Here is a 23,812-nt window from a genome sequence, read left to right on the forward strand (position 1 = left end):
AGAGGCAAAAGTGGGCATTGTATTCCTGGAAAATGGCACTGAGAGATAATAGTGGGGAACAAGAAAACGGCTGAGGAACTGAATAATTACTTTGGATCAGTTTCATGGTGGAAGACACGAATAATATCTCCAACATTCAGGAGAGTGAGGGGCTAGAGCTGAGTATGGTGGCCACCAACATGGAGTATATTCTAGGAAAAAGATGAATGGCCTAAAGTTGGTTAAATAACCTGAACCAGAGGGATTAAATGCCTGTGTTATAATGGGGATAGCTGAAGAATTAGTGGAGGTGATGGTGGTGATTTTTCAGGAATTGATGGAGAAATGAATGATACCAGAGCATTGGAAACCCATTAACGTGACATCCATTTTTACCCAGGGAGTATGTAAGAAAAAACAATAAAATCCACAATGAATAGCTCAACCTCGGTCGTGGATAAGATCCTAGAATCACTTGTGAAGGATGAGATTTCTGAATACTTGGAAGTGTTTGGTAACATAGGGCAAAGTCAGCATTGTTCCAACAAGGAAAGGTCATCCTGACAAATTTGATGTAAATCTTTGAAGATGAAATGAGCAGGCTCGATCAAGTGCAGCCAATGGATGTTATCCACCTGGACAACAAGAAAGCCTTTGACAAGGTGTCACACAGGAGATGACTTAGAATGATAAGGTCCGTGGTGTTAGAAGAAAGGTAGAGGCATGAATAGAAACTTGTCTGTCTAACAGAAAGCAGAGAGTGGGGATTAAATGGTCCGTCTCATGATGGCAACCAGTGACAAAAGGTATTCCACAAGACTCAGTGTTGGAATCGTAACATTTTACTTGTTATGTTAACAATCTAAATGATGTAACTGTGGGCACTCTGGCTAAGTTTGCAGATGATACACAGATAGGCAGATGGACTGGTCGTATAGAGGAGGCAGAGAGGCTGAAGAAGGAATTGGCCAAGTAAAGGGGTTGGCAGATGCATTCCACCGTCGGAAAGTGTGAAGTCATGCACTTTGGCACGAAGAATAGAGCATGGTCTATTTTCTAAATGGTGAGAAAATTTAAAAATCTGAAGTGCAAAGGGACTTGGGAGTTCTAGTGTACGGTTCTCTTAAGGTAAGCTTGCAGGTTGAGGCAACAGTTAGGAGGGCAAATGCATTTATTATTCATATCATTTATTACAAGAGGAATTGAATGTAAGAACAGGCTGTATACAGCTTTGGACAGACTACATTTGGAGTGTTGCGTGCACAGTTAAGCCCTATATCTCAGGAAAGATGCTCTGTCCCTGGAGCGTGTTCAGAAGATTTTCACGGAAGTCGTCATTGTAGTGAAAAGTTTATTGTATAAGAAATGCTTGAGTCTTTGGGTCTGTACTTGATAAAGTTTAGAAGGAAGAGAGGAAATGTAATTGAAACGTACAGAATACCGAATGCCTGAACAGAGTGGAAGTTCATAAGATGCTTCCATTGGTAGGACAGACCAGGACCCAAGGACACAGCCTTAGCTTAAAAGGAACACCTTTTAGAACATTGACAAGGAGAAGCTTCTTTAACCAGGGAATGGTGAATCTTTGAAATTTATTGCCGGAGAAGGCTGTGTGGCCAGGTCATTGAGTATATTTGATGTGGAGATAGTTTTTTTTTGATTATCCAAGAGATCAAGGGTTATGGGGAGAAGCTCGAAGAATGGGTTTGAGAAACTTATCAGCGATGATTGAATGGCGTAGTAGACTCGATAGGAAAACTGGCTTAATTTCTGCTCCTATGTCTTATAGTCTTATGGTCTAAACCTGATGGAAGCACCTTGCATCTCTGAGAATATGAATACATGTTCTTCATGAACGTCAGAAGCTGTTGGGAATAGTTAACTGTTTTAGAATGAAGGTATTGTGGCTGCTGTCAGGGTGGTGGATAATATGACTTTCAGTGCAGGATCACACACCAATTGGACTGTATTAATGTGGGGAGAGTTTATTCAAAACCCAGATCTCTCTATCTCTCTCAATCGCCGTGGGGATTGGGGGTTAGGGTGAGTAGGCGTACCATACTCAGAGACACTTAAACTATCCAGAATCATGCATCCTGAGTGAAACAACAGTCATGGAATTGTCTGTTCAGAATATAAGGACTGATTGTCCATGCCCCTCAAGGTTCAATGCAATCACCTCTTAATATCTCACAGCGCTATAGATCAACCTTTACTCATTCCTCATGGTACCATCATCCCAGGGATTAATCCGGTGGAACTCCTGTTCTCTCTCTCTGTGGTAAGGAGATCACTCCTTATAAAGGAGATAAAATCTGTCCACAATACCCCAAACTCTGCCTCAACAACGCTCTCATAGTTGATCTCAATAATTCATTTCCCTCACTTAGCTGGCTCTATTTCCTTCATGTGACACAGGAAACCATTCATTTACAATGGACTGCCACTAATTGGGATTTTAATACATCCTTAAATCTGTAGGTTAGCATCAATAAAGCCAGCACCAGAGGTGCCTATCGATATGGACATCACTCTTGGGGAGAGACTCAATCACAATGAATACATCTAAAACAGTGAATGACCACCTACCTGAATGGAAATAAGCTGCAGGAATACGGGATACAGGCAGAGGAAGGGAGTTTATATTTTCTTTTATTTTTCCCTCACGGGATGTGTGCAGCCCTGGTCAGATCAGCATGTCATGCCGACCTTGAACTGAATGGCTGGTTCAGCTGTTCCACAGGGTAGTAAAGAGTAAACACAGTACTGTGGGTTTGCAATCACACAGAGACCTGACCAGGGAAGAATGGCCTTCTCTACTGGGCAAGATGCAAGCTGATAGCAACAGAGTATTATGTTATGGCTCTAGATTATGAGCCAATGACGTAACCACCATGCACTGTCTTCCCATCTTTCTAATTCTGTGCTGACAACAGCGTAAAAATTGCAATTATTTTGCAATGGACACGCGGTAAGAAGGGACTTGAAACAGCTTCATGCGTAGATTAGCAAAGGCTCAAACGATGGTTTATTCAGATGTACTGAGGCTCAGGAGGAGACTGGGATGTCACGCTTGTCGTAATGGAAAGGATTGATGAGTGGGGAGGGTATGGAAATGTAAACTTGTGCAAGAGAAAATGAATCAAGGAGAACAGTCTGTTTCATCCTCGCATATTGGTGCGTAATTTTTATATAATCATTTGCTAGTTATAATTTGTAAGGAATGGAATCTTTGATTAGAACTAAAATAATTGACTTGCACCTTTCCAACATTTACATATTATGACCATCAATTCAGTTCAGACCGATTCACTAGGCAGATAGAGTGACTTACCAGGTTTACCAATTATAGCAAGGAATGGATAGTAACCAGATTGAATAACCATCAGAACATCTTCAATCCGTCACGCTAATGATATACAAGGCTGGGAAAGCCAGAAAAGACCCGAGGATAAACTCCTGTCCATTTCTGGAAATTTTCAGTCGAATGTTCTCAGAGTCTGATTGAAGATTTGTAGTTCGGGTATCCGTTGTTGTGGTTGTGTTCGCCGAGCTGAAAGTTTTTGCTGCAAACGTTTCGTTCCCTGGCTAGGGAACGTCATCAGTGCTGTTGGAGCCTCGTGAGAAGCGCTGCTTTGATGTTTCTTCCGGTATTTATATTGGTTTGTTCTTGCCGCTTCCGGGTGTCAGTTTCAGCTGCAATGATTTGTATATGGTCCAGTCGATGTGTCTGTTGATGGATGTTCTTGCCGCGTCCGGGTGTCAGTTTCAGCTGTAGTGGTTTGTATATGGGGTCCAGGTCAATGTGTCTGTTGATGGAGTTTGGGGATGAATGTCATGCTTCTAGGAATTCTCTGGCTGTTCTCTGTCTGGCTTGTCCTATGATGGTGGTGTTTTCCCAGTCAAATTCATGTTGCTGGTTGTGGCTAGCTGGTGTTCATGGATGCGGATTGTTAGCTGTCATCCTGTTTGTCCTATATAGTGTTTTGTGCAGTCCTTGCATGGTATTTTGTAAACTACGTTAGTTTGGCTCATGCCGGGTATTGGGTCCTTTGTTCTAGTGAGTTGTTAAACTATGAAAGTAACCACCCCAACACACACAAACGAGGCTGCATCAGGACACTATTCAAAAGGGCTACAACACACTGCAGTACACCAGAACTGCGAAAAGAGGAAGAGGAACATCTATACAAGGTATTCGTCAAAAACGGATACCCACGCAACTTTATCACCAGATCCCTAAGAGATAGACCGAGGAACGAGGACATGCCACAACCCAAAGGACTAGCCACTCTACCATACGTCAGGAGCGTCTCAGAACTGACAGCCAGACTACTGCGACCCTTAGGACTCATAACAGCACACAAGCCAACATCCACGCTCAGACAACAACTCACTAGAACAAAGGACCCAATACCCAGCATGAGCCAAACTAACGTAGTTTACAAAATACCATGCAAGGACTGCACAAAACACTATATAGGACAAACAGGAAGACCGCTAACAATCCGCATCCATGAACATCAGCTAGCCACAAAACGACACGACCAGCTATCCCTAGTAGCCATACACTCAGACAACCAGCAACATGAATTTGACTGGGAAAACACCACCATCATAGGACAAGCCAGACAGAGAACAGCCAGAGAATTCCTAGAAGCATGGCATTCATCCCCAAACTCCATCAACAGACACATTGACCTGGACCCCATATACAAACCACTACAGCTGAAACTGACACCCAGAAACGGCAAGAACATCCATCAACAGACACATCGACTGGACCATATACAAATCACTGCAGCTGAAAGCGGAAGCGGCAAGAACAAACCAATATAAATACCGGAAGAAACATCAAAGCAGCACTTCTCACGAGGCTCCAACAGCACTGATGATGTTCCCTAGCCAGGGAATGAAACGTTTGCAGCAAAAACTTTCAGCTCGGCGAACACAACCACAACAATGTTCTCAGATCCTGATCCAATGTTGGAACATTCCAGTCTAATTTTCCCAGATTCTGATCTCTCCTCCCTCTCTCTCTCTGAAGCTACTGATATCTGTTACTGGTGTGGGTAATGCTTCCGCTCATACTATGGGATAACACAATGAACGCATTCTCTTACTGATAGAAGAGGGAAACTTTTTAGGGATCCATAGGATCCATGGGGACTCACATAATCACGATGGCTGAACAAATAGCTCCACCTAACCTCTTTCAATTTTATACTGTTTTACTATACTTCAAAATAACTATAAAGATTTATGCATTCTGAATGTGATATGTGAGTGTGACTGAAGGAAGGAATGTTGGAGATGGCAGATTGATTGGTGTAATCATGTAGTCTGTTAAAGCTTTAACAGAACATAAACATGCTTCCCTACTCATAAATGGAGAAATCGATTCTATAATTAATGGTCAGTCATTTTGCAAAATCAGTAAAACATTGAGAGAACATCTTCCATCCATGATCTGATGAGAACATGTTCCTCAGTCAATGTGGGTTTATAACAATCAAACGGCATGCATATGTTAACAAAGAATTCTCCGTGGCAAGTACAATTCAGATTGTTTTTCCAGAATCAGAGAGGGCAAGTGTGAGTGTTGACTTTATCAATGTTAAGGAACTATGAGGAAGTATCATTTACTGACTTCAATTACATTGTGATTATGACATTGGGGTAAAGACAGAAGACAGAGAGGACTGGAGGACATAGCTGTTCTTACTGGGAAGAGGTACATTGCTGTTTCATAGTTATCAGTATTGGAACGTTACACTATATAACTCATATGAAGAACAGATTCAAGGATACAGCTACAATGAGAAATTAGTAGGGACAACATTAATGAAATGCATTTATGCAAAACAAAATACAGAGACAAAATGATTTTCTCTACAGACCAAAATATGCAACGTACAAAGAGATAAGATTGTGAAAATGCACTCCTGATATGGAGCTATATAAATTGAAATGTGGATTAGAAAACGAAGAAAGTGGTGTGCAAACTTTATCAATCATTATTTGATCCACCGCGGAGATGCTGATTTCCCCTCTGTCAGTGATACCCCTCACAGAGATTCTCTGGCCCAATCTCTCACACAGTATCTGGAGGTGGAGTGGGAGTGTTGGTTGGGTTATCATTTCCTGCTGCTCATTGCACAGTTTATTTTAAAAATCCACCTTCGCCATGGAACTAGTCTACTAGTCTACTGGGTTCTGTTAGCTGTCAGTAACTCAGCTGTGTGATATTATTGGAAAGAAATTATCTGGGATGACAGCCAGTATCAGCAGTGTGGTCACAGGTATGGTACCCAGACAAAAGGCTTGCAGTTCAGAGGAATTTCTAAATAAAAATTCCAAATTTTGTCTGTCCGTAATTATCTACCCTCATGCTGTCTTCTGATCTATCTGACTTCACCCTCATTTAACACCGCTTCCTCACCCACTCTGTCAGTCTCTCCCCTTTCTATCCTCTCTCAGTTTATCTCCCTTCACTTTGTTTTTCTCTGTTTATGTCTACCTTACACCATCTATCTCCACACACTCACTCTAGCTCCAATTGTGCAGTTGAAGAGCTTGTGACCCTACAATGGGTTGACTGACCTCCACCGGTGTATTCATAATTTGGCGGCTCTCTAATCCACAATAAATGCATTAGGTGCCTGGACAGATAAGCTGTTCTGGCGACAGGTACGATGCACAATCACCCATTATCTCTTCCTGTTCTTCTCTGATGTACAGCTACCTTTAAATGTCTGTGTAAACAAAATAGATTGAATGAAATTCAATCAGTCCAGAAGAAGTTCATGACGGTGTATTTCAATCAGGATTTAATAAAGGATGAGATTCCAGAATAACATAAACAATGAAATAAAAACAGGGCAACACAAGAAATAGCAGCTGAGTACAACATGTATTTCCAAACAGGCGCTATGGTATTATCGCTAGGTAATCAATCCAGAAAAATCAGCTGTTGTTCTGTGGACCCAATTTCGAATCCCGCCACTGCAGATGATGGAAATTCAATTTAATTATTTTAAAATCAGCTGAAATTAAGAATCGACTGATGAGAATGACATCATTGCCGATTGTCAGAAAGGAAAACCCAATTGGTTCATTAATATCCTCCAATGAAGTAATCTTTCATCCTCACTCCATATCCAACCCAAAGTGATGACTCTCAATTGCCCTCGGAAATGGTCTAGCATGTCATTCAGTTATACCAATCGTTACAAAATCTCAAAGAAATGAAACCAGGTGGACCAACAGTTATCGGTCTGACCACCGAAAAAGTCAGTTGGAAACATCACTGTCGAACCTGCAAAGTGTTCCTTACTAACTTCTGAGGGCTAGTGCCAATATTGGGACAACTACCTTACAGACTAGCCAAGCAACAGCCTGACATAGTCATGCTCAAGAAATTGTAACTGAAAGAAATACCCCAGAAACTACCATCACCATCACTGGATGTGTCCTGGCCCAAGGTCAGGACCGATTCAGCACAGGGGGCAGCTCAGTGTGATATATTCTGGAGGTAGTTGCTCTGCGAGTCCCCAAAATTAACACCAAACCCAATGAAGTCCCATGGCTTTAGATTAAATGTGGACAAAGCAGCCTTACTGATTACCATGTAACGTCAGTCCTCAGCTGAATCAGTAATCCTCCATGTTGAGCAAAACTTGGAGAAAGCACTGACTGTGATAAGGGCACAAAGTGTATTCTGGCTGAGTCAACCATCAAGAGTGGTTTTGCAGCAGTACTACTGGTCACGCTGGTGGGGTCCTAAAGGACATAGCTACTAGATTGGGTCTGTGGAAAGTAGTGAGGAAATGAACGAGAGGGAAAATAATTATACCTGACGTCATCCTAACCAAACTACCAACAGCAGATTCATCTGTCCATGACAGAATCAGTAAAACTTACCACTGCACTGTTGTTGAGGGGACAAAGTCTCACGGTCACACTGAGAATAAACTCTATTGTGTTGTGTGGTACTATCACCATGCTAAATGGCACAGACTTCCAACAGATCTAGCGATTCAATAGTGAGCATCCATAAGACGTTGTAGTCCATCAATAGCAGAAGAACTATACTCCAGCACAATCTGTAATGTCATAGTCCAGCATATAACCCACTCAACCATTATCATCAAGCCAGAGGAATAACCCTAGTGCAATAGAGAGTGCAGCAATGGAGGAAAAAACCTGCTCAACTATATTCTGTCCACAAAACACAGGACGAATTCAACCCAGCCAAATGCCGCCTCATCAGTTTACTCTCCATCATCAATTAAGTGATGGAAGGGCTCATCAACAGTGCTAGCAAGCAGCATCTGCTCAGCAATAATCTGCTCAGTGACGCCCAGTTTGGGTTCCACCAGGGTCACTCAGTTCTTGACCTCTTCACAGCCCTTGTTCAAGCATAGAAAATGGAACTGAATTCCAGCCCTCGAAATCAAGGCTGCATTCTTTCAAATGTGGCATCAAGAAATCCAAGCAAAAAGGATATTGCGAGCAAGTACTTCATTATTGGAGTCATACCTGACAGATAGGAAAACGGTCATTGTTGTTGGAGATGTTCAGTTCCAGAATATCTCTGCAGTCGTCCTTCAGGATAGTGTGGATGTTGGTTTGCTCCATAACCTAGAATGTTCTGTTTCAGACGTTTCTTCACCATATTAGGGAACATCTTCAGTGGCCTTCCAGATGAAACCTAGGTCGAAACTTATTTTGCTGCTTCATCAATGGTCTTCTCTCAATCATAAGGTCAGAAGTGGGGATGTTCGACAATGACTGCACAATGTTCAGCACCATTCGCAAATGCTCAGGTATGGAAGGCAGTCCATGCCAAAATGCAACAAGGTCTGGACAATACCCAGACTTGGGCTGACAAGTGACAAGTAACACTCGCACCACACAAATGCTATACAATGGCCATCACCAAGAAGAAACAATATAACCACTTGGTATTCAGCAGCATATTTGTCACTAAATTCCACCCCCCCACCCCCCTTTATCAATACACTTGGGGTTACCACTGATCAGAAACTCAACTGGACTCGCCACATTAATAAAAGAACGGATCAGAGGCTAGGATTACTGCGCGAGTAACTCATTTCCTGTCTTCCCAAAGCATGTCGACCATATACAAGGCACAGGTCAGGAGTGAGATGAAATGCTCCCCAATTGCCTGAATGAGTGCAGCCACAACGACACTGAAGAATCTTGACACCATCCAGGACAAAACAGTCCAATTGCTTGGCACTACTTCCACAAGCATTCATTCCCTTCACCATCAATGTTCAGGAGTAGCTCTCTACAAGATGCACTGCAGAAATTCTCCAAAGATCTTCAGACAGCAGTTTCCAATCCGACAAGCACTTCCATCTAGAATGATAAGGACAGCAGAGTTTTGCAAACACCACCTTCAACCTCCCCTCCAAACCAGTCAATATCCTGATTTGGAAATATATCACAATTCTTTCACTGTTGCTGGGTCAAAACCTTGGAATTCCCTCCCTCGTAGCATTGTGGGTCAACGGACAGCAGGGTGGACTGCAGCGGTACAAGAAGGCAGCTCAGCAGCACCTTTTCGAGGGAGCAACTAGGAACGGACAAAAAATGGTGGGCTCATCCAGCGATTCCCATAACCAAGAGGTAAGTTTAAAAAGTTCCAAGTTGAACACCTCGATGGGACAGGTTTTCTGATTTGAACATGAACAGGAAAGCAGTGTTTCTGATACTGAACATTTTAGACCTTTCTGTTATTAGAAGGGTGTTCAGTATTCGATGACTCCTTGTTGCTGCGTGCTGTGATAAATTGCACCTGTTTTGTTAAATTCAACAATATTAGCGTAACAGGATTGATCCTTCGAAAATACCCGACTGAAAATGGTAATCATCTTAGAGACAATGTACTCCTGGCAGGTGAGATTCACAGATAGCTGCTTATATTCAACACATTACTGCGCTACTGGTCGACACTGAATCCTCCACACACAAATACAAAAATTGCAAGTGCAGGTCAGAGACTTTCAATTCTGCACTGTATGCGATGTAGCAATAGACTAAGGCTATTCAGGCTGTCTCTTCACGCTGAAACTGTGCCATTTTGTCATCGTCTCTATGACTAGTGGAAATATCTTTTATATTCTAACTGTATCAATCGTTGCAGTAATCGATCAGTTTCAAACAGCTGTGTTCCCCCACACCATTCTTCTAAATTCCATTGAGTACAGACATAGAGCCCTCAACTGCCACTAATTGACAAGCCATCATTCCCAGGATAGATCATGTTCAACACCCGTAGACCCTTCCCCAGAACTGCTCACAATAATTCAAATTTCGTCTGACCATAGCCCATTACATTCTCAGCAGTATGTCTCTGATCTTGTATTCTAGCTCTCATGAAACGAATGTTAACATTGTATTTGCTTTTCTAACTGCCAACTGCACCTGCACATTAACCACAAGACGAGTACTCCAAACTCCTTTTGTGCTTCAGATTGCATGAAGCCTTTTAGAACATAGTGTCTGCCTGTATTCCGCCTACTAAAGTGAATAATCTCAGACGTTCCCATGATTGTGTTCCACTTGCTATATGTTTTCCTAGTGTCCTAAACTGTCCTATTCATTCTGCAGCCTCCCCACTTCCTCAATATCACCTGCCCATCCAATCATCATTGTATCATCTGCAAACTTAGTGAAACCCGTCAGGTCAGATGGTTCACGTAAATGGTACTTCCTGACTACCTAAGGACGATCCACCATTGAAAAGGCACAATAGTGAAGGAGCCTGACTCCATTCAGGTTAAAGCAGTGGCTTGACTGGAATTACATCTGCAAAGTCTTCACTCCTTGCAACACTGGCACCGACACCCTGCACACCATTTTATTATGAATTTACCCCATTGTGGTGATACAGAAGTTGATGGCGCACGATCTAAGTCTACAAATAGCAAACGCTGACTGCGTGGTGCTCACACCAACCAATGTCACTGTGTGTTGATGACGACGGAGGGAGGTGGGGGAGGGGATGTCAATAATAAATGACTGTATGACTGTCATGGGATAATGAATGGAGACTGCAAGTGAAACTGTAGACAATAGTTTCTTTGCCTGACAAATATAGATAACAGAAATTGCCACGAGGTTCAAACTTGTTTGCGGGATTAATGAATGGAGAGAGGTAGAGAACACCAACAATACCGAGAATACCTTAGGAGCACACCCTCCACACCACGCAGAATAAGCATCAGCACTGCTGATATCCGATATGGTAGAAATTCCTAACATGGCAAAATCTTGAAAAGACTCAAAGAAAATCTCCTCTCCATTGTTGTAATATTCCAGTCTGCTATTCCCAGATTCAGATCTGTCCTCTCTCTGTATACACAGCTGTTGATCTCTGTTACTGTTGGAATTGATGCATCTGCTCCTACGCTGGGATAGCACAGAGAATGAAGCCCCTCACCAATAGGAGGGCGAAACCCGCCAGTGACACAGTTACATTGCATGGAGACTGACATTAATCACAATCACTGAGCGAATAGTCCCAGCTTTCAATACAGTACATTCAGTTTACAATATAACTGGACTGGACGACGTGTTGATATTGCTGGCTATTGGTCAAATCTCCCATCACCAATTGCTCTAGTGAAGTCAGTTGTGAGGGAGAATGATGGATGTTGTCTTTTCGTAGGCTAGATGATCTTGCTCTGTTGTCCGTTTACTATGCTGTAACCTCTCTCCCCAGTTCCCTCCACCCCTCAAAAGAAACACAACCAGGATGTTGTTACTGTGCTGATCTCTCCTCAATAGGAACAAACGCTAGCGAACAGATTGTCACTGGGCACAGCCGCCCGGAACATAGACAGGAAGTGTGAACTTCTCTGAATGTTCCTCTCACTGCTCTAATAAGACAACTTTGGAACTTATTAGGGAATATGCTTCAGTAATTAATTTATACAAATTGACAAACTTCTAAATGCAGTTTTATTTGCTGCCAAACAGTTTTTTTTTACATATTTTGGCCTCACTCAAAAATCAAAGTGATAATTGCAATGAACTTATACATTAAGACTTGTGAAATAATGAGTCAGTTTCGAATGAACATGACATTGGCTGCGAGATAAGGCGGAATGGGGGCAGTTTCTGTGGAGACCGCATGGGGAGTACAATGATATTCCCCAGTCATCATCCCTCTTTCTGACAGACAGAATTAAATCTAATGCACAACAGGGAAACAGCCAACATTTGGGAGATGTAATGCTGAATGACAATGTGATCTGAACAGGATAATTTTAAATGCGAAACAATGAGCAATATTTTAAATACACACCATTTAATCTTTGTGAATACAGATCGAGTAGGGTCACTGGACCTGAAACATTAATTTTGATTTCTCTTCACAGATACTGCCAGCCCTGCTGAGTTTGCCCTCTAACTTCTGTTTTTTTTTATTTACGTTTGATCGTATTGTTCATATCAGACAGGATATCTACAATTAAAAGCAGACATTCGTAACAAAAATGTGAAGGGCAATGGGGACAATAGAGATACAGTCATTCCAAGCTGGAAGAGACAATGGGCTGAGTTTCCCCCACTATTGCTGTAAATAATTCTGTGATATGTAATCGAAGCCTTTGGAGAGGGGTAGACACGCTAGTTCAATGAAGGATACAGAGTGTTCCATCATCATAAATCTATTCCTAATATCTCATGAAATTACAGTTCGCACTAAAATGTCTTTTCGAACAAAGTGGAGTTCCAGGGATTTACAGGATGTTCAGAAAAAAAATGTTCTTTCTTTCGTTTGAATCTTAAAGAAGGAACAGATTTCGGCCGTAACTCAGGTGTCACAAACACACCAACTATACTAGGAACAGGAAAGGACGACATTGTCCATATATAACCAAACTCAGCATGTAAACCTGACAAGAAACATGTAATATAGTGATACGGAAACATGAAATACAAACAGAAAATGGTGGATAAACGCAACAGATGAGGAAGTAACTGCAGAGAGAAACAGAGTTAATATATCGAATAAGATATGACACTGTTCTGAAAAAGTCATATTGGAATCAAAGTTTAATTCTGTGCATCTCTGCTGAGAGGGTGCCAGACCTGCTGAGTTTCCCTCTACCGATTTCTTTTTGTTCTGAACTGTAACAAATTGATTGATCTAAATGACATAAGCAAAGCTGCTATCTCTGTTGAATCTCGAGTAATTTGTTATAGGCATTAAAGGAGAAATTACAAAGTTCCTATGTTTCATAGGGCTCTAAATATCGATGACATATTGTATTGTGAGACAAAGCCATTGTGAGACACTATCTTTTACATAGGTACATCTTGGATATTCTATTTAGTGGTCACCCAGTCTACCTTTAGTTTCCTCAATGTAGAGCAGACCACAATGTGAGCAGCGAATGTAGTAGACTGGATTGTGGGAAATGTTTGTATGATGCTGCTTCACCTGGGAGGGAGGTATGTTTGGCCGTTGGGTAATAAAGAGGGAGGAGGTAAATAGGAATTATAACAACTCCGGCAGGGGAAAGTGAAGTGGACCTGTGGTGGGGATTGGGGGGAGGTGTTGGGCGAGAATAAAGAGCGGACTAGGGTGTCCTGGAGGAAATTGTCCTCCAGAAGGCGGAAAAGGGAGAGGAGGCAAATATGTGTCTGGTGGAGGCATCTCGCTGGAGGTGGGGGAAATGCAGACTAATGATCCTCTGCATATGAATGCTGGTGGGAGGGTAGGTAAGGTCAAGGGGAACTCTAACGCTGTTGCAGGAGGTAAGAAAGAGGCTGAGGGTAAAAGTGCAGGAGGTGGGTCGGAACTGGTCGGAACTGTCCTGCCGATAACAGAGCTGGGGAGTTCTCGGGTGAGGAAGAAGGTGGACATTTCAGAGACCACATTTTTGTAGTTGACATCATCAGAAGCAATGCGGTGGAGACGGAGGAACTGAGAGAATGGAATGGAGTCTTTGCAGGAAACAGGGTGTGAGGATGTATAATTCAGTTAGCTGCGGGAGTTGGTGGGTTAATATTGGATATCAGTGACCGGCCTATCACCAGAAATAGAAGCAGAGATGTCGAGGAAAGGAAGGAAAGATTCAGAGGTAGACCAGGTGAAAGTGAGGGTGGGGTGCAAATTGGAAACGATGAACTTTTCCAATTCTGGACAAGAGAGAGGAGCAGCAGCGATGATATCATCTACGTATCGGATAAAGAGTTGTTGATGGGGGCTGGAATACAACTGGAGCAAGGAATGGTCTACGTACTCCATGAAGGAACAAGTATAACTTGGGCCCACGTGTATATCCATGCACCTCCTCTGTATGGCAGGAGCAGGCTGATGCAATGGGAGTGCCCAGGCAGTTCTGTTGGTGGATTTTCAGGAGTAGATATAAGCGAACTTTGCTATTAGAGGGCCATCAGCTTCGGGACTGTTAGGTGGGGGTGAGTGGTGGGGTGGGCGAGTGCGTGTGTGGTGGGGGGGCGGAAATCTCCAGATGAAATGTGGTCATATTTAGTTAATAAAATAGCCTGAAGTGCCATGGTAGGGTTATGGACAAGCAGGTGATATGTGGAGGTATCTGAGAGCAGGCACTCAGCCTCTGAAATATACAGGTGAGTCCACCAGACTACAGCAGCGCCACCATTATCGGCACAGGCTGAATAACAGAGTCAGGGTGGAATCGAAGCATACAGCATACAGTCTGTTCAGAGGGTGATAGGTTGGATAGGGTGAGGGAGAATACAGCGAATTTAAGACAACCAAACTCACATGGAGCGTTCTCAATGAACAGATTGAGTTCAAGTAAACGCCAGAGGAATGGGTCCTGGTGGAGGGAAAGTGTTGGAGCTGGGCGAATGGTATATGGGATGGGGAGTGTACTCTTGCACAAAGAAATGGACACTGGGAGAAGACGGTGGAAGAGGAGTTCAACATTATGTCGTGCCTGAAATTCATTAAAGTGGGGGCACAGAGGGGTAAAGCTGAGATCTTTGCTGAGTACAGAACATTCAGCATTAGAGCGTGGAAGGTGAGGAGGGATGGTGAATACACGACAGGAGGTGGGCTTGGGGGAGGGGATGGACTCAGATTTCAGGGCACGGGTCGGGTTGCATGTTCCAAAGGCTTATAGGCATCTCTAGGTTATTCCACCGTGTGGGCCACCTATATCTGTGAGCATGGCAAATGAGCTGGAGAATGAAGTAGTATTGGGGAATGGTACAGCCTTGATCCAATGTGATGTGATGCTGTTGGACAGAGAAAATGTTGGTCTCAGTAGCATCGGCACAGCACGATCAGTCCTCAGAAAGTAAGCGATTGAACATAATTGGAATCGTTATCTTATTGTAAACTTCTGATTTCATTGGGGTGACACTCAACCAGCAAGGTCTAACTTTTCTGAGATCTTTGACAAAACTGTGAAAACAGATGTATCTTGATGTTATGAATAAGACAAATCCATTCATGGTTTTGCAAGTCACTGGCAAGGGCAGAGTTTATTTGTCATTCCCAATAGCTCTAGGGAAGGTGTCATTATTCATTGAGGAAATTACCAGCACAGAGTTTCGTCCGATTCCCGTTGACCGTAGTTTCCTGAGGGTCAATGATGCTACGTCAGTCAAATACTACTTTGATGGCACCTCAACTGACATTGGAAAATCAGTTAACATACTAAAGAGAAAAGGGGTAGAACACATCATATTTGAACAATGTAGTCACTGATCTTGCAACGTTTTAAGTACAAACAGATGCATGGACTTCTGATTCTGAGGAGAGGTGTTTCCTATTTGGGATGAGGTTGTTTGGTGAAGCACTGTGACAGAGAGACAGAAAAAAGTTCCACTCTATGTGGGGAAAGAAACACCCTATTCACGGTACATTACACAGTGACAGACATACACTACTGTCTGTTCCTATTGGGCATTGAACATCTCAATCCCATCATTCACTGATGACCAATAGCAGCACAGAAGCCAGCAGCTCCCATCACCCCCGGTGGAACGCTAAAAGGGCAAGGGATGGCCAGTCGAATTGTGAGTAACTAGGGAACTGGTGTAACTTACAGCTGAATTGGCAGAATGAAGATGTGAAGAGATATTATCAGTGGAAGAGTATGTGGCAACTGAAGGGGTAGTGCAAGGGAAGTAGGAGTGTAAAGAAAGAGTAGGAAGGGGAGGAAGAATGGCTAATGAAGTTTGAGTGACTGGGAAAAGTTTGTTTTTGGAAAAGTGAGGTTGGGTGAAAACCACCAATGTTCAGGAAAATTGGGATCTGATTCCATTGAAAATTAGGATTTGATGTGCTTCTTTTTCTATCACTTGATTCTTTAACAGATTGCACATTCACTCTGTAGTTTTGTATCTCCATCAAATGCGGGTGACGTGTTTTTTCTTCTCCCCTGCTGTTGTGTCTCAACATTTTTGAATTTTTTTAGCAGTATGCATTTGCTTCCAATTCAAGGTAGACATGAGAATATGATTTGTTCTCCTGCAGTTTGTCCATAACATAGAATTTAATTAAACATTTATCCTCGTCACATTAGCTGATTCAAGCAATGAGTCTGTGTCCATCCTGCAGATGAAACATTTCTTCAGTTTTCACTGTTGTTCCAAAGGAAAGTGCCACACAACAGGCTAATGTTCCAGTGCAAGGTGACAAACCATCGTTTATCCTAAATTAGTTACAAGCTTTATGAATAAGACATGCTGAGGGACAGAGTGTAAAAGGTGAATTCAACTTTGTTTCGAAAATGGTATTTGCAACTCCTTCATAATAGGGTTTAACTAATCACTCTGTAAATTGCCCAAAATAAGAACAAGTAAAAAATGAGGTCTGCAGATGCTGGAGATCACAGCTGAAAATGTGTTGCTGGTTAAAGCACAGCAGGTCAGGCAGCATCTCAGGAATAGGAAATTCGACGTTTCGAGCATAAGCCCTTCTTCAGGAAGCCCTCATTCCTGAAGAAGGGCTTGTGCTCGAAACGTCGCATTTCCTATTCCTGAGATGCTGCCTGACCTGCTGTGCTTTAACCAGCAACATATTTTCAGCCAAAATAAGAACAAAACGAGACTAGAATTCTTAATTATTGCTTTGTAAATAACATGTGGAGAACAGGAAGGAACTCAAGGTTTGTTTGTGATATTCATAAATGATGATGGTGAGAATGTGGAAGATGGATGGAAGTGGAATGATAACTAATGTTGGGGATGACACAAAGATTAGCTGGATGGTTCACAGTGAGGAGGCAAAGGTTAGGCTACAGGATGATATAAACAGATGATTTCTATATCCAGATTTATGGCCGATGAAGTTTAACACTGATAAATGTGAGATGATGCACATCTGAATTAACAAGACAAGTGAGGACTCAAACTTTGAAGAGCGAGGGCTAAACTTGCTCCTTTTTACTTTGAAGCAGGGAAGGTTGAGGAGGGAACCTTGTACAGGTGTACAAGAGAACAAAGGGTATGGAGAGGATGAACAGACAACAGCTGTTTCCCTTACTCTAACGGTCAAAAACAAAAGGAAACATACTTAAAGTGAAATGCGGTGGATTGAGAGGGGATTCCTGGAGTCTGTATTGAACTGAGATTGTGGCACAGACATAGAATATAAAGGTCCTATATGTGAAAACAGTCCCTTCGGCCAAAAAAAATCTACAATGACCCTCTAAAGAGTAACCCACCCAAACACATTCCTCCTATATTTACCCCTGACTAATGTACCTAACATACATGTCTCTGAATATTTTGGGCAATTTAGCATGGCCAATTCACTTATCCTGCACATCTTTGGATTGTGGGAGGAAATCTGAGTACCTACAGGAAACCGACGCGGATATGGGGGGAATGTGCAAAATCCATACAGGCAGTCACACAAAGCTGGAATCAAACCTGGGTCCCCAGCGCTCTAAGGAAGGCGTGCTCACCACGGAGCCGCATTTCTGCCCCTAATAACGTGTCTGGAATGCATTTCATAGGCTGGTGATTGATCAGGTAATCTCACAAACTTTAAAAAAAGGCCTTTGGATATGCACTTGTGATGCAGGCTCGCATTTGCATTCAATTATTCTATGTGGTGGCAGCCACGAACACTCAGATATATTCTGATGCAATAGCTAATAGCAGTTCCTAGTTTGTTCCATTGACTGTACTCAGTAAGTGCGCCTCCAGTGAAAGTATTGGTGCTATATCCCACTTTCTATTTAAATGTTTCGGTTTCCTTGAGTTGGACATGTAATTTCCGGTGTCGATGATGTCATTTCCTGCCCATTTTCTCAGAGGATGGTAGATGGAGTCAAAATTGATGTGTTTGTTTATTGACTTCCGGTTGGAATGCCATGTTTCCAGGTATTCTTGTACTTGTCTCTGTAGGCCTGTCCTAGGATGGATATGCAGACCAAGTCAAAGTGGCGTACTTCTTCATCAGTACGTAAGACATTCGTATTGGGATCATGTCTTTTGTAGCTAGTTGATGTTCATATATCATGGAGACTAGTTTTCTGCTTGTTTTTCCGTTGTAGTGTTTGTTAAAGTTCTTGCAAGGCGTTTTGTTCCTGGAGCAGAGCAGACAAATAGGTGAATTTATTGCTGTGCTCAAAAGTATGAAAAAGTTGCAGATTTGAAAAAGAATACTCTATTAGTAGGCATTGCAGCATCAAGGAATTCTAATTTCAAGGTTGTCAGTAAAAGAGCTAGAAGTGAAATAAGAAAAAACCGTCTTTATTTAGAGAGTTGTTACGAATTAGAATTGAATGGCTGGGAAAGTTGTGGATGAAGATTGAAGAGAGAACTGGATATATATTTGGAAATTATTAATTTAACAGGCAACACAGATAGGGCTGGCAAATGGGGGGTGCTTGGGAGACATTGTTGGAACTGATGCATACATTATGGCCAATGGCCTCCTCCTGTACTTTAAAGTTTTGTACTCTATCATGTGTCAGCTGTAAATAAAAGGCAGTATCCAATTATTTCACTGTGTAAATGCTCGCAAATATCTGATTATTTGGTGCAGCATAAGCATTTGAAATGCAAGTATTGCAAGGTCAGCTTCATTATGAAGTCTAATTATTACTCAGAACATGAATATTTTACAAGTTGCATTCCCATTACTAAAACAAATATATCATTGCTTTGGCACAAAACTCTTTGGAAATCTCTGACTTTTCACTGACACAATATTATGTTCGTTGCTTTTTTTTCACTGTCCACGTTTCATATTAAACATCACTCATTCTAAAAATTGGAAGTTTTCAAACCATTATTCACTAAAATTTGATAACACAATTAATTTATTTAGTTTAATGTTCACAGTCCATGGTGAATTATTGCAATTTTTAAATTGCTGGCAAATAGCTGAAGATCGTATATTTCAGTGAGAAATTTAACTGATTGATTATATATAAATGTATAAGAACGCTAATTCTATTTGTATGTTCAATCGTTTTCTCACTCTGAACATGTAATCATTCAGAAGCCAACCATTTTAAAAATATTGTAGTGGCAAAACATTGCTTTGAATCCTGACATTGAATATCTAATTCTGATCACCACAAGAGTTATGTTCTTTCTTCGATAAAATAAAATGTACATACTTTATTTCTGTGTTAGAAAATCTTGACAGGAGTTTATATTTTAGTTCCATAAATATAGAAACAACAGAATTGATTGAAGAGATTCTAGTTCAGTTGAATGATTATCGTTCACGTCTTATTTTTGCCCAATTCATGGAATATAGCAAATATCCGACCATTGTTCGGCTCAGTAAACTCACCACCTTGCATTGAGCTATGCTGAAAATTGCTTAAAATAGATCTGAAATCATTTACACTGTTATTGGACCTCACAGCTGCCAGAGATACACAGAGTCTCAGTTGCCTTTTTCCAAAATCTGTGCATTGAGTTTCTAACCTGGTTCGAGGCAGTTAGTCTAACATTATTTCAAAACAAATAATTTGGAATCCACCTTGGGCAGGCGGAGAACCCAACGACTATCACTGGTTTCAGTGTAGGTAGAAATGTTGTCCAGGTTAAATACTAATGGCTGACCAGCAATCAAGTTTTAAAGCTGAAAATGTCTTGCTGGTTAAAGCACAGCAGGTCAGGCAGCATCTCAGGAATAGGAAATTCGACGTTTCGAGCATAAGTCCTTCTTCAGGACCTGCTGTGCTTTAACCAGCAAGACATTTTCAGCTGTGATCTCCAGCATCTGCAGACCTCATTTTTTACATCAAATTTTAAAATTCATCTTCAGCCACAGCCTGGCCCCGAGACCAGACGTGTTGACATGGATAGCCAGAATCACACCATACAAGTTAGCTATGGTGATGAAATCTGACCTGCCTCCAAGATTCCATACACCTCCACCCCGGGTGAAGACGTTGACAAGTTGACAATCTATTGCAGTGTCTTGTGTCTCACAAAGAAACCTCTAAATCCAAATCCAATAAATGGCACCTTCACATTCTCCAGTATCAAAATAAATTTGTACATCTCTGTGAATGGTCAGAGATTACTACATGGATCACACAGTAGAATGTATATGAAGTAACCAGCAGCAAATGGCAATCCAAATATCACATTAATAACTGAACTTGACGGATTCTGTCTGGTTTAAGTAAGCACACATGTTATACTGGCTTTCAGGTGACTGTAACAATTCACACCAAACTGAAGGTTTTGGCCTTACACAGCTCCAAAGCTTCCTGATCTCACACACATCACTCCCTCACACATTCAACAATTGATGACAATCCACAAGTTGGGTGAAACTGCAAACACGGAACAGTGCAGCACTGTACAGGCCCTTCGGTCTTTGACATTCTGTTGACCTTTGATCCTACTCTAAGATCAAACTAACATACATAACTTTCATTATGCTATCATTCATGTGCCTATCCAATTATATATCCCTAACATAGTTAACTTTACCACAACTGCTGGCTGTTCATTGTACACATCCACCCCTCTGTGAAAGAACCTACCTCTGACTTCACCCCTAAACTTTCCTTCAACTACCTTAAAATCATACGCCGTCGAGAGCCATTTCCACCCTGGCAGAAAGTAAATGGCTATCCACTCTATCGATGTATCTCATCATCTTGAACACTCCTGTCAAGCCACGTTCCATTCTTCTTCGTTCCAATGAGAAAAACACCATAGCTCCCTCACATTTTCTTTATAAGACATGCCCTCCAGGCCAGGCAGCATCTTGATAAATCTCCTCAGCACCCTTACCAAAGCTTCCACATCTTTCCTCTAACGAGGCAACCAGAACTGATCACAATATTCTATGTTGGTCTCACCAGGGCTCCATAGAGTAGCAGCATAACCTCGCAGCTGTTAAACTCAATCCCTCGGCTAATGAACACATCAAACCCATCCCTACCAACCTTATAAACCTGGGAAGCAACTTTGTGGGAGCTATGTCATGAACCATGTGATCCCCTGGTCCTCCACAATGGAAGACTCCTGCCTTTAACCCTGTATTCTGCATTCAAATTCGATTTTCCATAATGAATCGTATCCCACTTTCCATAGTGAACACCATCTTCCACTTAGCAGTTGAGTACTGCATCCTGTCAATGTTTCTGTTGCAAACTACAACAGCCCTCCACTCTATTCAAAGTTCCACCAACCTGTGTTACATTATCAAACTTACGAACGTACCCTTCCACTTCGTCATTCAAGTCTTTTATCAAAATCACAAACAGCAGAGGTCCCAGAACCGATCCTTACAGAACACCACTGCTCACCTAGTTCCACACTGAATACTTCCCATTTACCACCACCCTCTGTATTCTATGGGTTAGCCAATTCTGTATCCAGACAGATAGGTCTCCCTGTATACCATGCCTCCTTACATTCTGAATGAAACTACCATGGGGAAGTTTACCAAACACCTTGTTAAAATCCATCCACTCCACATTCACTGCTGTACCTTCTTCAGTGTGTTTAATCCCATCCTCAAATAATCCAATAAGAGTTGTGAGGTATGACCTGCCCCTCATAAATCCATGCTGACTACTTCTAATCCAACGTTGTTTTTCCAGAATCCTCTCCAATAGTTTGCCCAATACTGATGTAAGACTGACTGGTCTGTAATTCTAAGGAAAATCCCTGTTTCTTTGCCTGAACAGGGGACTACCTTTGCCACCCTCCAATCAACCGACGCTACTCCAATGGAGAGTGAAGGTGCAAAGGCACAGAAATCTCTTCCCTTTCTTCCTGTAGTAACCTACAGTGTTTCCCGTCTGGCCGAGGATTTATTGATCCTTATGTTTGTACTTCACCTCAACTTGTTTACTCCGTGCCCAACCAAATGATTGACTGCTTTCCATTTCAGGGCTATGTATGGTGCTGCCTTCCTGAGCAAGTATGGTTTCCAATATCCTGTGCATTATGGAATAGAAAACATGGGAAGCTATGATTCTGCTGCTCCTCAGATGCAGCCTGACTGCTGCACTTTTCCAATTTTCGACTCTGATCACTAGTCCTCACTTTCGCCATTACTGAGGGCTGTCCTCTCTGCACACTGAGCAGGGAACGAATCAGCAGAAACCCATTGTATCTGGAGCTGACTGTTCTGTTCTGGAAAGTTGCATTTGATGAACACATTTACTAAAAATGAATTTCACATTCAACAAATATTCATTCAGTCCAAGAGTTAAAGTTTTGGTTCATGAATTGGACAGGTTGATAACGAACAGCGAATGACTGAAGAACCCCGAGGTACAGAGTATTCTATGTGATATATTTCAGGTTGGATGTGCTTTATCTTGATGCTGGTAATATTATCAGACAGACAGATATGATAAGGAAACGAAGTGATATGTGGAAGTGTGACATTTTTGCCAGTACAGAGATGTGTTTGAGGGAGCTCGGGGCTAACAACTCTATATTCTGTGGTACCAGAACAAGAGTCAGGACAGAAGAGAGGGTAAAAGCGGAGGTGGTGTTGCCTTATTAATTATGGAGTCAGTTGCTTGCGTAAGAAGGGACGATATCTTGAAAGGATAGTTATATTCAAGCATCTCAATTCCAAACATTCATTCGGCCAGTGATAATTTTTTAAGAGGGGCAGGTGTTTTGAAATTTATTCCAGAGAGCTTCTTATAACAACACAGAGCAGATACAACAAAGGGCAGTGCAGTGCTGGGCCTCACTGTGGGGACGAAACCAGTCAGCTGTTCCAGGCAGAAGTGGGAGAGCATTATAGGACCAGTGAACGTGATATCACACATTTTGACTTTGCGAAGGAAAAGACCCCAAAAATGTTAGAAAGATAAGACATTTTTGAATTGGGGAGACAGATTTTATGGGAACAAATGACAGGATCTGTCCAAACTGCGGTTGCGTCTGGGCGAAACTGTAGCAGAGCAAGATGGGGCGGGGGTTGGGAGAATCATTTGTTTAAAATTGAATTGATGACAGTGTCGGCCCAGCATGATACACCGAAGATAAAATTTAGGAAAACAAACCCAAAGAACATCAGATGTCGGCACAAATTCCGAACACTACGAAAAGGGAAAGAGAAGCTTAAATCTGTTACCCAGTGAGCAGGTCAATGAAGGTGCTAAAAGAATATAGCAAGTGGAGGGCTAAACTTAAAAACTCAGTGGAAGAGCAGAAGAAGGGGTGAGAAAACTTTAGCGGGTAAGATTAGCAAGAATCCACAGTCTTTTTATTGGTTTATTAAGGGGAAGAGGATAAGGCGGGAAAGAATGGGAGTATTAGAGACTAAGGGGACAGCCTGTCCACAGAGACAGAGAATATGTTAAACACATCCAACGAATCGGTCTTCAGTTTGGAG

Source organism: Hemiscyllium ocellatum, chromosome Y (genome assembly GCF_020745735.1).
Source record: "Hemiscyllium ocellatum isolate sHemOce1 chromosome Y, sHemOce1.pat.X.cur, whole genome shotgun sequence".
In the NCBI taxonomy this organism is placed as follows: Eukaryota; Metazoa; Chordata; class Chondrichthyes; order Orectolobiformes; family Hemiscylliidae; genus Hemiscyllium; species Hemiscyllium ocellatum.